This window comes from Manacus candei, unplaced genomic scaffold, assembly GCF_025592945.1.
Source record: "Manacus candei isolate 608988 ecotype Guabito, Panama unplaced genomic scaffold, ASM2559294v1 h1tg000185l, whole genome shotgun sequence".
NCBI classification, from domain to species: Eukaryota; Metazoa; Chordata; class Aves; order Passeriformes; family Pipridae; genus Manacus; species Manacus candei.
This window is the reverse complement of record NW_026138233.1, coordinates 158,529-173,270: the sequence shown is the minus strand read 5'-3', so window position 1 is coordinate 173,270 and position 14,742 is coordinate 158,529. Positions and strand designations below refer to the sequence as shown.

The 14,742-nt window shown below is 53.8% G+C and overlaps 1 protein-coding gene, 1 non-coding gene and 1 pseudogene across 2 annotated transcripts in view; 2 read left to right on the top strand and 1 right to left on the bottom strand.

The window, feature by feature from the left end:
* Positions 1 to 14,742, top strand: part of LOC127464027 (zinc finger protein 551-like) — a gene marked incomplete at its 3' end in the record, with an annotated part of 68,060 nt that overhangs the window by 42,464 nt on the left and 10,854 nt on the right. The gene's annotated exons all lie outside the window — the stretch shown is intronic.
* TRNAK-CUU (transfer RNA lysine (anticodon CUU)) lies at positions 5,972 to 6,044 on the bottom strand. Its single transcript has one exon. It is a non-coding gene; the product is annotated as a tRNA-Lys (tRNA).
* LOC127463997 (5'-3' exonuclease PLD3-like) lies at positions 11,019 to 14,488 on the top strand (annotated as a pseudogene).

Sequence of the window (14,742 nt, the reverse complement as noted above, 5' to 3'; positions counted from 1 at the left end):
GACAAGCAATTGATTTTAACCCACAAAACCCAAATGTATAACCCAGCACCCTGGGGCATGAACAAAGTGGTTTTCCTTGGCCCCCCCCCGAGTCCAAAGTAAAGGGAGAGGAGAAAAAACCTGCTGGTGGGAGAGCTGTTGCAGTCTGGTCAGAAGTGGTGATTGCAGTCCAGTTGAGGGTGGTGGTCTCAGTCTGGTTGAGAGTGGTGAGCTGCAGCCTTCCTGTGGATCCCACGAGTGGTGGAAAGGTTCTGAAACTCCAGGTTTATATATTCTCCAGTTCAGGCAGGAATGGTCAGTCGTTTCCTCAGAGCGGGGAATTCCATAAAAGGATGCTTAGTTCTTCCCTCAGAGTGGGGAATTCCATAAAAGGATATGAGGATGCTCAGAGCAGGGAATTCCATAAAAGGGTATGAGGACAGGAACACTCCCCCCACCCTGCAGACCCCCCCCCCCCGACAACAGTTCCTGGGAAAATGGCATGGAAGACCATAGAATACACACTTTTGGGCTACACCCATCCAGTGAGGAATCGGTCCCAGCTGTTCTAACTAGGACACTGTGTCCGTCATCGCTGCCATCATCATCATCATCGGCCTCGTGGCAGTCGGTGTCTGGAAGCTCTGATCCGGTAACTCCCGGGATGGGGGTCGACAAGGGGCACGGATCCGCCCGGCAGCATTCCGGGGATCCTGTGCCACGGGTGCTGATCCCACTTTCTTTCCATAGGGAAGAGGGAGGGGAATGGATACGACCCCGCGCCCACTAGTGAGTCCCAGCAGCGTGTGTGGATCCAGATCCTCTGTGCAGGGATCCCAGGATGGATGCTGGGATTCCAGAGGGGAATGGGGGCCTAATGGTTGGAGTGGGATTGGAAGGGGATTGCAGCTCAGGGCAGGATTCCAGAGTGGGATCAGGTGGAATTGTGGACTGGGATCAGGGCTGGATTCTGGAGTGGGATTGGGGTGGGATGGATGGAGTGGGATTGGGGTGGGAGGGACGGAGCAGGATCAGGAGGGAATCCAGAGCAGTTCCTACTCTCCCTGGGCTCCACAGCCAGATCCATCCCCTGGGATGGGAACAGGGACATGGTGACTCCTTTCCCCGCTCTCATCCCAGCAGGAATCACGGCCTGAGTGATCCTGGAGCTGGATCCACCCCTTCCCTCTCCCTGCGGAAAGGCAGGAGCTGCTGGCAGAGCTCATCCCGCTGCTCCCACCCACCCCGGCCCCCCTGCGGCTCTTCCCCATGGATCAACTTCCTGCTTTTTCCTGTGTGAAACCCAGGACCACAATTATTCCTGAGGCTTTAATTTGGGTGTGAAAATCTCCTGCTTTGGGCAAGAAATCCTGGCTCCTCCTCCGGCATCCGGCAGTTCCTCTGTGGGAACCAGGAATGGGAATGGGGACAGGGGGGCTGGAATGGGGACATTGGGGACAGGGATGGGGACACTTGGGAACAGGTTGGTACAGCAGGGAGTGGGAATGGGCACAGGTATGGGAACCCCAGGAATGGGAATGGGTAGAGGGATGGGAACCCCAGGCATTGGAATGGGGACAGGGATGGGATTGGGGACAGGGATGAGAACCCCAGGAATGGGAATGGGGACAGGGATGGGAACGTGTCTCTCCAGGAGTTGGTTCAATCCAAAGGTCGGTCCCTGGCTCGAGGCCACGGGAAGCTCCTTCTTTGGGAATGTCTGGGAACCAGGTGTCAGAGGTTTGAAAAGAGGTGTTGGAATTGTTTCCCAGTGTCCCCCCATTCCCATCTGTGTCTCCCGGGATGGGGTGGGTTGGAGCGGAGCCGCAGGCGCTGGGCAGGGGCAGTGGGGGGAGGGCGGCTCTCGGGGACACCGCGGTGGCCGCGGGGAGGGCGGGGGGTCCTTTGTTCGGGGGCTTTTGGGGTTTGTCCGGGACCGGACAGAGCGGGAGCTGATTTTGGCCACCTTGTTCTCTTTTCCTGAGAGGAAGTTTTTTCCCCACAAGACACCTCGTGGAGAACAACCGAGAGAGAGAGAGAGAGAGCCCGACCCATCTGGGAGCGAGGTGTTCTGCTTTGGGGACTGCCCTGGGAAAAGGGACTCCTTCACTGCTGGCTGCGAGCACACGGGGCTGAGAGAGCTTTGAACTGCCGGGACAGTTTCTCCCCCCACCTGGGGGTTTGGGACTTTGTTTTGTTTCTTCTGAAAGTTTTTGGTTGCACCATTTGTTGTTTATTCAGATTTTCTTAATAATAAGCTGTTTCTTTTCTTTTTCCACACTTCCACCTGAAGTCTCTTAATTTCTAAGTTGTAATCTTGTTTAACTAAGACCCAGTGCCTTCAGGGGGAGGAGGAGGAAAGGAGACCAAGAGGTGCTGTGGCCACTCAAACTGCAGAGGAACAACCTGTGCCAGTAGCAGCTGCCCCTCTACAGAAGAAATCCAAGACCAAATCAGCTCAGTTAGTGAGGGATGAAGGGGAAGCAGAGCCCTCAGAACAGGAGCAAGAGGCAGGGCCAGAGATAATCACCAGATCCCCATCCCCAGATGAGCTGTGAGAGATGTGAAAAGATTTCAGCCTCCAGCTGGGAGAACCCCTGCTGACCTGGCTGCTCCAGTGCTGGGATATCATGGCCCAGCATATGGAACTAGGTGGGAGTGCAGCCAAGCACCTGGGATCCCTGTCCTGGGATGTTGGGATTGACCAGGGGATTGGGAAGAGGACAGAGAGGGGATGAGAGCTGGGTGCAGGCTTGGGAATTGCCAGGAGGGCTTTTAAAAGGAGTGTAGGGGAAAGGGATGTCTAAGAACAAGTCCCTCAGGAGACAGAAGCAGAGAGGCTGTGTTTTCACCCCAACACAAGGGTCTGTGGGGCAGAACAGAGAATATGCCCACAGAAGATTCTTGTGCATCCGTCTTTGCAGTTCTGACAGGCACTTCTTGTCACAGCCTGTCCTCTCCATTCCAGAATAGGCCCTGGCAACCAAAGAACCAACAACCCACACCATAGTGCAGACCAACCCATGTGCTTTGGGCCCTTTTGTTATCCTATCCATTCTGGCCCATCCTCTCCATCCCGGAATAGCCTCTGGAAACCAAAGAACCAAGCCCCCACCACGTGACAGTTCAACCCCATCCGTGTGCCAAGGGCTCCTTTGTGGTGTCACAGCCTGTCCTCTCCATTCTGGAATGGGCCCTGGCAACCAAAGAACCAACACCCCACAAGGTCAGAATGCAGTCCAACCCCTGTGCCATGGGCCCCTTTGTGATGTCACAGCCTGTCCTCTCCATTCTGGAATAGCCCCTGGAAACCAAAGAACCAACACCTCACACCCCCACAGTGCAGCCCCACCTGTCTGCCACGGGACTCTTTGGGATGTCACGGCCTTTCCCCCAGGAAAGAAAGCCTGGAACCTTTGGGTTTCACATGCAGTTGGGGGGCCACCCTGGGCACTCCATGGGCAGCAAGAGCTTTCTGTCCTGCCACCTTTTGTCTGGCAGGAATCTGCAGCTCTGTTCAGTTTGGGCAGTCAGACGGGCAATTTCAGCGCAGGGCACCTGCAAGCCAAGGACAGCCCTTTCCCCCAGGAAGGAAAGTTTATAGCTTCAAGGTCTCAGGTGCAGCTGGTGGGACACCCTGAGCACTCCATGGGCAGCAAGAGCTTTCTGTCCTGGCACTTTTTGTCTGGCAGGAATCTTCAGCTGTGTTCAGGTTGGGTAACCAGACTGGCAATATCAGTGCAGGGCTCCTGCAAGTGAACGACAGCCCTTCCCTCCAGGAAAGAAACCCCTTACCCTCAGTCTCTTCTCCTGTTCCTTAAAACACAACCTGCAGGGGAGCTTTCTGGGATCTCTTCTCTTGGGAATTGGGAAGACAGACCCGCTCCCATGTTTAACACCTCAGGCAAAACCACCCTTTGAACACCTTTCCCAACCCTCCCCAACCTTTCCCAAAGCCCAGATTTAACAGGTGTCCTGTAATTCTGGCCCAATCTCACCCAAGCCCACAAACCATGACAGAAACCTCTCAGCCTCACGCTGCATCCTTCCCGTTGCTGTGCCTGATGTGCAGGCCAAAAACCTTAAAATCAAGTACCCAAAATTCATGGCCTGTTCTTTTTCCCACAAAAGAAGGCGTGGTGAACTCCGCAGACCAGGGAATTGGAAGATCTCCCCAAAACTCCTTTGGTACACGCTGCAGGGCCAACGATTCCTCTGCTCTGCCCTGTCGGCGCTGCTTTGTCTCATCTGGGTCCCCAGAAACCGTCAGCGAAAGCCGGGGAATAAAATCTCTGAGCAGTTGGTTGGGTTCCAGAGGTGACCCTACTTCATTCAGCGCTGAAGGGACACAGGAATTGCTCTCTAACACCTGTACATCAGTTCTCAAAACTTTTAACTGTTTCTACATTTTAGCAAACAAAAGAATTCCTGTCCATTGGTTTACCAGTTCTCTGCAGGAATTCTTATTCTCTCTTCTATTGGCTCTTGATTTCTCACTTTGCATGATGCTTAGTCCACAGTTTTTGTCCTTTTCTTGTCTTTTCCCTAGATAGGGAGAGCCTCAGTAACTGTCTGTGTTAGTTTTGTCTTTGTCTCTGGTTTCTCTAAGGGTCTTGGTGGTTTAGAAATTCTGCCTTCTTGGTGTCCAGGTCTCAAAAATAGATTTCTCTGCCAGGTCTCTGACCACTGAAATATGGCAGAGCTTAAACTTTTACTTTGTTTTTCTACCAAATGGCCATGGCCCAGAACTTGTCCATCATCCATTGTCTGTTGCCCAAGGCTCCGTCCTTGCCTTGCCTTGCCCATCTCCTGGCTGCCAGGCAAGGGCCTTGTGACATCAGAGCCTCTGTGGAACAGCGCGGGGGCTGAAAAGTGTCAGTGCTGCGTCCCCGTGCCCAGAGCCTGGGCAGAAGTCGGCTGGCAGGGACGGGCAGAGACTGTGCAGAGGTGTCAGCTCGTCCCGCAGCAGCACCATGCCCAGCCAGGGCATCTCCTGGCTCCTCAGGCTCTCGGTGCTCCTGCTCTTGCCTGGCCCACTGGAGCCTTGCAGCCGTGCCACAGGTGCCATTGCTGAGAACCGGGGTTTGCCTTGGATGGCCCCTTGGCAGAAAAGGCAGGAGAGGCTGGAGAGAGGGGAAGGAGGGGGGTCAGGCCGCTGGGATGGTGCCGGCGGGCCGTGAGCCCGAAGCCAGCAAGGCCTTGGGCCCACACGGTGTCAGGGGAGGACTGAGAGCCCCCAGGGAGGAGGAAAGCTGGGCAGGCCCCAAGGCTCCTGGGCCTCTTCCTTGGCAGCCCTTTGGCCAAGGCCCCCAGGCAGAGGTGGGGCTCAGCCCCTGCCCAGCAATGGGGCACAGGCTGAGCCCCAGGGACACCAGACCCAGGCGGCCTGAGCTCTTCTTCCTGCAGCGTCTGCCTGGGGCAGCCCAGCCAGGCCTGAGTCTCTGCAGGAGAGGCCAAGCCCAGCCAGAGAGGGCTCAGCCCTCTGAGGCTGCACTCACTGCAAAGGGAACAAAACATTGGCCCAGAGGACATCCTGCCCCCAAATGGAGAACTGGAAAGGTCAAGAATAAAAAAGTCACCCCCCTCCAATCTTCAAGAAATGTTCAGACCTCTTTCCTAAAAGCATCCAGCACTCGGGTCACCCAATTTTCTCTCTGACAAGGGTTTTTCCATGGTTCCACTCAATTCCCAGCCTGCCCAGTGTTGGAGAACATAAAACTGAGTGGGAACAATTTCAAGCATGGCGCAGAATTTACAACCCCGGTTACATCAAAACTCCTCCCCTCCTTGCCCGGTTGCCCAATCACGTTCATCCCTGAGTTGTCAGTCTTATGCTCCTCCCTAGTCCAAACTCCACCCTTGAACCTGCCCTATATAAGTTACTGTTACCCCCAATAAAATCAGCATTGCTTCACGGGACCTCTGCTGTGTCCCGAACCCTTTTTGCATTGCCGCGTCCCCATTCCTTTTCCCCGCGGGTCATGGCAAGTGGCGCCCAACGTGGGGCTCAAACCCACGACCCTGAGATTAAGAGTCTCATGCTCTACCGACTGAGCTAGCCGGGCAATAGCCTCTTTCAGCCCAGTTATGAAATCTGTAAATTGTTCTTTCGGGCCCTCATTAATCATTGTAAAGGAGGGGGTCGGCACATAAGCGTCGGCCACCTTCTTTACGGCCTCTAATGCCAATTCTTTAGATACGTCTAGCAATTTAGGATCCAGTCGTGCTTGATCCCCTCTACGAGCGTAATCTCCCTCACCATAAAGCACGTCTATGGTTTGCAGTGGGGGGATACCTCTCCTCTCCATTCGGTCGTTCACAAAGGTTACTACTTGCTTTCTCCACTCCGCCTCAAAAACAGAGGCTTGTACGGTTGTTAACAATCCTCCCATCACTGCCCTTATGTCAAATGGAATTAATGTATAAGCCAAGAAAAAGGATTCAAGTAGCCCCAGGGTAAAGGGGGTGCCCAACCCGTACTCCACAATGGCTTTCTTTATATATTTCAGCATGGGGTACGAAATTGGACGCCATTCGGGTGCTTTACCCTCGTCATAGTATACAGGAAAAGCCCGTAAAAACTCCGTGTCTTTGGCGCATGCCACCTCCTCCCGGAAGGTTCTCCAGATATCCGGAGCGGCAGATGGCTCTTCCGGGGAGTACAGCGCCCAGTGACAATCGGAGTGAGGGTGCCGGCAGGCGGGGTAGGCCTCGGTGACCTGGGCCTTACAGGTGCGGCCATCTTGGCGGATGTTGACCTGGACCTTTACCCTTGCCCCGCCCACTGCACCCCGTGGTTTCCGGGAGGGAGATGGCTCTGGGGAGGAGACTGGAGTGGTGGAGGTGGGTGTAGAAGAAAGCGAGTCTGGGGAGGGGCTCCGTGCGTGCAGGCGGCGCTGTGGGTGGAATTACAAGAGCCCGCCTCCGCTTTTCCCACGTCGATTTTTCCCACGAAACCCGGGGCCCCGCCTCCTCGACGCCATTTCGAAATCACCGCGATCCTCTTCTTCGCACCTTCCCGCCATCTTGGGACTCGCTGTCCGTCTCCCACCCGCCATCTTGTGTAGTACAGCTGATGTCCTTCTTTTCCCTCCCTCCATTTTGATGGAAACTTGCAGTGTCCTTGTCTGAGTGGAAGGTGTCAGTGCCAATACTCTTAGTGTCCTTGTCCGTGTTTTCTATGTCCTTCTCTGCACTTGGTTTATTTTCTTCTATCAACTTGGAGGATTCAGCACCTTGGATGTTACTGCTGATGTTCTTGCTCATCATCTGGTGCTGAAGCACCATCAGAACAAGCCTCCAGGCTATAAGCGCCTCCTTAGCGAGCCGGTCACCCTTGCCGCTCTCCCGCCATAGCTGGAACCCGATGGCTTGCCACTTATCAAATGACGTATTATCGCTAACTTGGTGACCATTGCGGTCAAGCCATCTGGCGAGAGCTTTCGCTGATTTCTTATCAAGCGGGTGACCGTGCTCTGTTACAAAGTCTTTGAGACGGCGGTAAACGAATTTCTGGGAGGTAGAGAGTGTGAGTCCCATGATGTTAATCGGGTTTCTCAACACTTCCAGATGTTATTCCTCCCTTCTTAGTTTAAATTACAGGGATGAGGTGTTGGGTGAGGGTGTCAGGAATGTCCCCTGACTTGTCCTGGCAAGTTCCTCAAAAAGAATGCCAAGAAATTCTATTTAATAAATTGGTCATCGAAAAGGCTAACGAGGACTGCCAGAAAGCACTTAAGCTTTTGAAAGATCCCACTCTACTAGAGATGATAGAAGTGTGCAAAAATATAGGATCGAACTCCCATAAAGCACGTCTATTGGCAGCCGCATTTTCTGGTCCTAACCATTGCTTTGAGTGCGGGGAGAAGGGACACTTTAAAAAACATTGTCCCCAATTGTCTCAATCCACACCCGACTTACCCAAAACCTTGTGTCGTAGGTGCGGGAAGGGACGGCACTGGACCTCCAGCTGCCGATCGCTCACGAACATCAACGGTGAGCCTCTCCCTCCGCGCCGATCACCCAGGTTACGAAAGCGAGTAACCTTTTCGTCACTACCGGACCTTCAGTCATGTGAGTGCGGGCCGGCGAGAAATGGGGAGCTGAGCGCTCGGGGGAGCGCGATGACAGAAGTTGCCCCCCACGTGCGCTCGATTCTGCGCCAACCATCGCGCCCAGCTACCCCGTAGTTCGCGGCCACTCCCTGACCCGGTCCCCGTGGCGAACCAGTGTTCTCCACTCCCCTGGGTCATCTTGTCGGTTGTTCACCCCTCCCTTCACCTTAGCTCATATGAGCAACTCGCCAGGGTTCAACCATCAACAACGGTTGACCCTGATGCCACTTATTTGATTACCTCACACTTTTCAGCCGTGGATAAAGGCATTATGGTAGTGCCTCCCCTTCTGACTGGGCTTACAGATACTAACATCGCTGTCTGTTTATATGTTCATACTCCCCCTGTGCAGCTGGAGGACCGTTTTCCCGTGGCCAAGATGATATCTATGGATGACTTGCTGCGTGTGCTGTCTTTCGACAAGGAGCAGAGGAGGAAGGACGAGAAGGAAGTCCTATGGTCAACAACTGTCGAATCCTCTCGCCCTCTATTAACATGTCAAATCTATTATTCACAGCCCAGACATCCGCAGCGAGTCAAAGTAGAAGGACTCTTGGACATGGGAGCAGACGTTACCATCGTCGCCTCCAAGGACTGGCCGCATAGGTGGCCCGCACAGACGGCATACGTGCAAGTTAGCGGCGTGGGGGGAACACAATACCCAGTCAGAAGCAAGGAGGTACTTACTGTTTATGGGCCGGAGGGCAGACCAGCATCCCTCCAACCATACATCTTGAACATACCAATCACACTTTGGGGACAGGACGCTATGGAGCAGTGGGAGCTCTCTTTGAGAACCCTGTCTCCTGAAGAAAATTTTTAGGTGGGATCACTGAAGTGATGCAGTTCCCCAAACTGAGCTGGAAAACTGATGTGCCAGTTTGGGTTGATCACTGGCCCCTACCAAGAAAAAAGCTGCAGATTTTAAATGATTTAATGAATCAGGAATTGGCCAAAGGACACCTGGAGTCTTCCACCAGTCCCTGGAATACTCCAGTGTTTGTCATTCAAAAGTCCTCAGGTTCCTGGAGATTTCTCCAGGACCCGCGCAAAGTTAATGAGGTCCTGGAACCAATGGGAGCCCTCCAGCAGGGAATGCCGTCACCATCTATGTTCCCTGCTGAATGGCCCCTAGTGGTCATTGACATAAAGGACTGCTTCTTCCAAATATACTTAAATTCGGCTGATTCGGTCTGATTTGCATTTTCTGTCCCTGCCATCAATGCCTGTGAACCTCACCGCAGGTTCCAGTGGAAGGTGCTTCCCCAGGGGATGAAAAATTCCCCAACGCTCTGTCAGATGTACGTGGCAGAAGTGTTGCGTCCAATTCGGCAGAAATACCCACAATCGATCATCTTCCATTATATGGATGATGTGTTGATTTGTGCCAAATCTCAACTGGCTGTGAATAAAACGTTAAATTCAACTATTTAGGCTCTAAAAGATAAAGGACTGGAAACATCCCCTGAAAAGGTTCAAAGGGAAGCACCCTGGAAGTATCTTGGACTCAAAATTACAGAAAAAGCCATCAGACCTCAGGCAATCGAAATTGACAAGCGAGTCCAGACATTAAACGGCCTCCAAAAACTACTGGGAGCGATCAATTGGATCAGACCTGTGCTGGGGATCACAACCGATGATCTGCACCCACTGTTCGAGCTGCTCCGAGGAGATGCTGACCTGTCCTCCCCTCGTCACTTAACATCAGACGCAATGAAGGCCCTATCCACTGGTGAAAAGAAAGTGTCCGAAAGACAATCGTGTAGGAGGATGGAGGGACTGCCATCCTCCTTGGGAATCATAAGGGAAGAGAGACAGCCTTTCGACCTTCTAGGCCAGTTTACCGGCGACAAAAAGGACTTCTGTTTGTGGGAGTGGATATTCCTCCCGCACCAATTCGGCAAGACAATCACCACCGTCTCAGAAATGATTGGTAAGATAATATTCAAAGGTCGCACTAGGTGTTTCGAACTCAGTGGTGAGGAACTGGATTTTATCTACCTCCCACTGACTTCTGAACACCTAGAACAACTGTTGCAAACTTCCATCGGTTTTCAAATCGCCATCGGAGGCTACCCGGGAGAAATTCGGCTACACCTCCCGGCGTGCCCATTTATTCAGAGATTAATCAAAATTCCACTGAAACTAAAGATTGTTCAATCAGATTTGCCCATAAAAGATGCTAAAACCATATTCACTGATGGCTCTGGGAGAACTGGCAATGCGGTTGTAATTTGGCGAGAAAAAGACAAGTGGCTTCACGATATACATAAAGTACAAGGTTCTCCCCAAATTGTGGAACTTTTGGCAGTTGTGTGAGCTTCCCAAATTTTTTGTGGTGAGCCAATTAACACAGTTTCAGATTCGGCCTATGTTGTTGGTGTGGTCAAACGTATTGAAAATTCATATCTAAAAGATGTGTCCAATCGGAGTTTATTTGAATTGCTGACTAAACTGCTATTTTTAATTCAGAATAGACAATTTGGCTTTTTTATTGTCCATACCAGGTCACACACCGCTCTACCAGGTCCTGTGGCGGAGGGAAACCAGCTTACCGACCATCTGGCAGGTATGGTGGTTACTCCCAATTTACACCAACAAGCTAAGATTTCTCACGAGTTCTTCCACCAAAATGCACGGTCACTACAGAAACATTTTGGCCTCAAATTATCGCAAGCAAAGGAAATTTTGAAAACGTGCCCTGATTGTCAGATTATCACGCCAGTTGTCCCGGAAGGAACCAATCCGAGAGGTCTTTCAGCATTAGAAATCTGGCAATCAGATGTCATGCACATCTCTGAATTTGGCAGACTAAAATTTGTGCATGTGTCCATTGACACCTTCTCAAAAATGACTGTGGCCACCGCGCATTTTGGTAAGAAGAGCCGTGATGTAAAAAGACACCTTCTGTCTGCATTCGCGAGGATGGGTGTCCCAAAGCAAATAAAAACAGACAACGGGCCCTCCTACGTGTCTGCGGACATGAAACGGTTTTTTGAACAGTGGAGAGTACACCATACCACCAGGATCCCTCACAATCCCACAGGGCAGGGTATAGTGGAGCGTGCCCACCAAAACATCACAAATTTATTAAAAAAAAACAAAAAAGGGGGAGTATTGGCCTGTCCCCCCAAGAGAAATTAGATAAAATTCTGTATGTTTTAAATTTTTTGAATCTGCTGGAGGAATCAGACACTCACGCAAACAGAAGTCCAGCAGATCGCCATTTTGGATCAAGCTCCACTACTGTAACCTCTCTAAAAGCTAAGATCCTGTACCGGGACCCACTAACCGAAACATGGACGGGCCCTTTCCCCTTGATCACCTGGGGGAAGGGCTACACCTGTATTTCAGGTCCGGACTGGCCAAAGTGGGTCCCAGCCAAGAGTGTTAAAATACATCACGAGTGAACTGTGCAGGAACCACGATGTGTCAACTTCGCTCTTCGGCGTCGTCATCCTCGGACTCGTCTCTCTCTGCGGCATGACACCTCTGCGGGAGTGGATGAGTCAGCCCGGAGAAAACTTGTGGGCAACGCTGGCCAAGGCTACAGGCACGGACACCTTGTGCCTGGCCTTGGCTAGTGCGGGGAGTCCATTTCGCACATGCCTCGTGGGGATTCCCATCACCCCTGTGGAGTGGAACTCCTTTGTATCCCAAACCCGCAACAAAGGAGCCATCCCACTTAATTCTCCAAATCTCGCCCAAACCATTGCAGCACTTAATTTTATTGACATTCCTTTTCAAGAGATTGATTTGTTAGGTTCTCTCCCCACCACTGCCTGTGTTATTTTTCACCGGTATACTCAACCCATTCTGTTTACGCCCCACAACGCTACTGCAAACAAACCGCTTTACCGCGGGACCTCTTCGCCGTGGTGCAATAATTCAATGGCAACCACCATCCCTACCGACTGGAGGTCCCTCACCCAGGGGGGTGGGGTTGGACGGGGTGGGGAACCCAACAGAGGGTGCTGAACCCAACGGGGTGACCCCAAACCCAACGGGGTGACCCCAAACCCAAGAGCTTGGCCCCAAACCCAACAGGGTTGCCCCAAACTCAACAAGGTGACCCCAAATCCAATGGGATTGCCCCAAACCCAATGGGGTGACCCCAAACCCAACGGGGTTGCCCCAAACCCAACGGAGTGACCCCAAACCCACCACAGGTAAAGGAGGTCAGTGCCACTGTCTACAACTGCAGATGCCTGGTCCAGGACTTGGCCTAGATCTTTGAGGCCTACTGGGCCCTGGGCGTGCCGGGGGCCTCCATCCCATCCCCGTGGCCAGAGAATTTCTCCACCTCCTTCAACCTGAAGACGCCGCTGGTGCTGACACTCAGTGGCACCGACACCGCTGTCTACTTCTTGGTACACACCCCACCTGCTGGGGGGGGGTCACGTTGGGTCCTGTTGGGTCACGTTGGGTCATCCCCCCATCCTGGGCGCCCCCGGCAGAGCTCCCCTCCCCCGCTGTGCGCTGAGGGCCGCACTGCCGACCTGGACGCACTGCTGGACGTCATCAATGGCGCCGCTGCCTTCGTGGATGTGGCGGTGATGACTTACCTGCCCGGCACCGAGTTCTCGCGGCCCGAGCGCTTCTGGCCACCTATCGACGAACAGCTGCGCCGTGCCATGGTGGAGAGGGGCGTGGCTGTGCGGCTGCTGGTGGGGTGCTGGGAGCACAGCAACCACCAAATGTTCCCCTTCCTGCACTCCCTCGCCGCCCTCGCCAACGGCGGCACCGGCTTCGACGTGCAGGTGGTGGGTGACAACGGGAGGGGGGACACGGTGACCAAGGTGGGGGGATGACTGGCCTTGGGGGTGACAGTGACGTTGGGGGGGTGACAGTGGCCTTGGGGGGTGATGGTGCCATTGGGGGGGGTGACAGTGACAGTGAGGGGGTGACGGTGACCTTGGGGGGGGTGACAGTGCCATTGGAGGGGTGACAAGTGGCCTTTGAGGGGTGATGGTGATGTTGAGGTGGTGACAGTGTCCTTGTGGGGTGACAAGTGGCTCTGGTGGGGGTGACAGTGCCATTGAGGGGGTAACAAGTGGCCTCGAGGGGTGATAGTGCCCTGGGGGGTGTGGCAGACCCCTGGGGGGGTGACGGCCCCTTGGGGGGGGTGATGGTCTCCTGTGCCCCCCAGAGGCTGTTCCTGGTGCCCGAGGACCCCCGTCAGTCCCGGATCCCCTTCACCCGCGTGAACCACAACAAGTACATGGTGACAGACAAGGCGGCCTACGTGGGTCAGTGAGGGGCTCAGGGGGGTCTGGGGGTCTCAGGGCGTTCTGGGGGGCTCTGGGAGGGGAGTTTGGGGGGTTCCCTCCCTGTTTCCCTCCCTACAATCACAAAACTCACCCCTGATGATACCCCTAAAACCCTTCCTTGGTCTCCGCAAGCCTGGACCCCCCAAACCCCTCCCAGGACCCCTAAAACCCATCCCTAGTCCCCTAAAACCCATCCCAGCCCCTCCAACCCTGTCCCTGGACCCCTCAAACCCCTCCCCGTTCCCCTTAAACCCCTCCCTGACCCCCCTCGCCTCATTCCAGCACCCTGAAACCCCTTTTAGGCTCCCCCCAACCACTCCCTGGACCCCCCAAACCCCTCCCTGGACCCCTTTAAACCCATCCCAAGTCCCCTAATACCTATCCCAGCCCCTCCAACCCCATCCCTGGACCCCCCAAACCCCTCCCTGAGTCCCCCAGACTCATTTCTAGATCCCCAAACCTCTCCCTGAACCCCTCGAACCCCTTCCCTGACCCCCCCGGTGCCCCCCAGGCACATCCAACTGGTCGGGGGACTACTTTGAGTGCACGGGGGGCTTGGGATTGGTCATGGCCCAGCCTGGAGGTGGCTCTGGAACGTTTCGGGAGAAGCTCCGTGCCCTTTTCCAGCGGGACTGGGAGTCCCAGTACAGTGTCGACGTCAGAGACCCCCAGCACTGGGGGAGCCGCTGCGGCACAGAGTGACCCCCAGGGCCCTCCCCCAAGGGGGGCTGGAGCGGCTGCTCCCCGAGAATTTGGGGGGAAAACCGGGAAAAATGGGATTTTGTGTATTCTGTGGTGCCCATGTCGTCACTGGAGACTCAAAGCTCGGCCCAGACCCCCCCAAAATATAATAATAATAAATAATAAACCCCCTTTTTGGTTTAGTTTCTGTCTGTACTATTTTACCATGTCTGATTCTATGTTTGCGCAAGTTGCTGCTGAGCTCCATCGAGGCAAACATCGCCCGCGTTTCAGAAAACAAAGAAGGGGGAGATGTTGGAGAACATAAAGCTGAGTGGGAACAATTTCAAGCATGGTGCAGAATTTACAACCCAGAATGAGACATTCTACACCTGAATGGCCCTTCCCTCCAGGAAAGAAACCCCTTACCCTCGGTCTCTTCTCCTGTTCCTTAAAACACAACCTGCAGGGGAGCTTTATGGGATCTCTTCTCTTGGGAATTGGGAAGACAGACCCGCTCCCATGTTTAACACCTCAGGCAAAACGACCCTTTTAACACCTTTCCCAACCCTCCCCAACCTTTCCCAAAGCCCAGATTTAACAGGTGTCCTGTAATTCTGGCCCAATCTCACCCAAGCCCACAAACCATGACAGAAACCTCTCAGCCTCACGCTGCGTCCTTCCCATTGCTGTGCCTT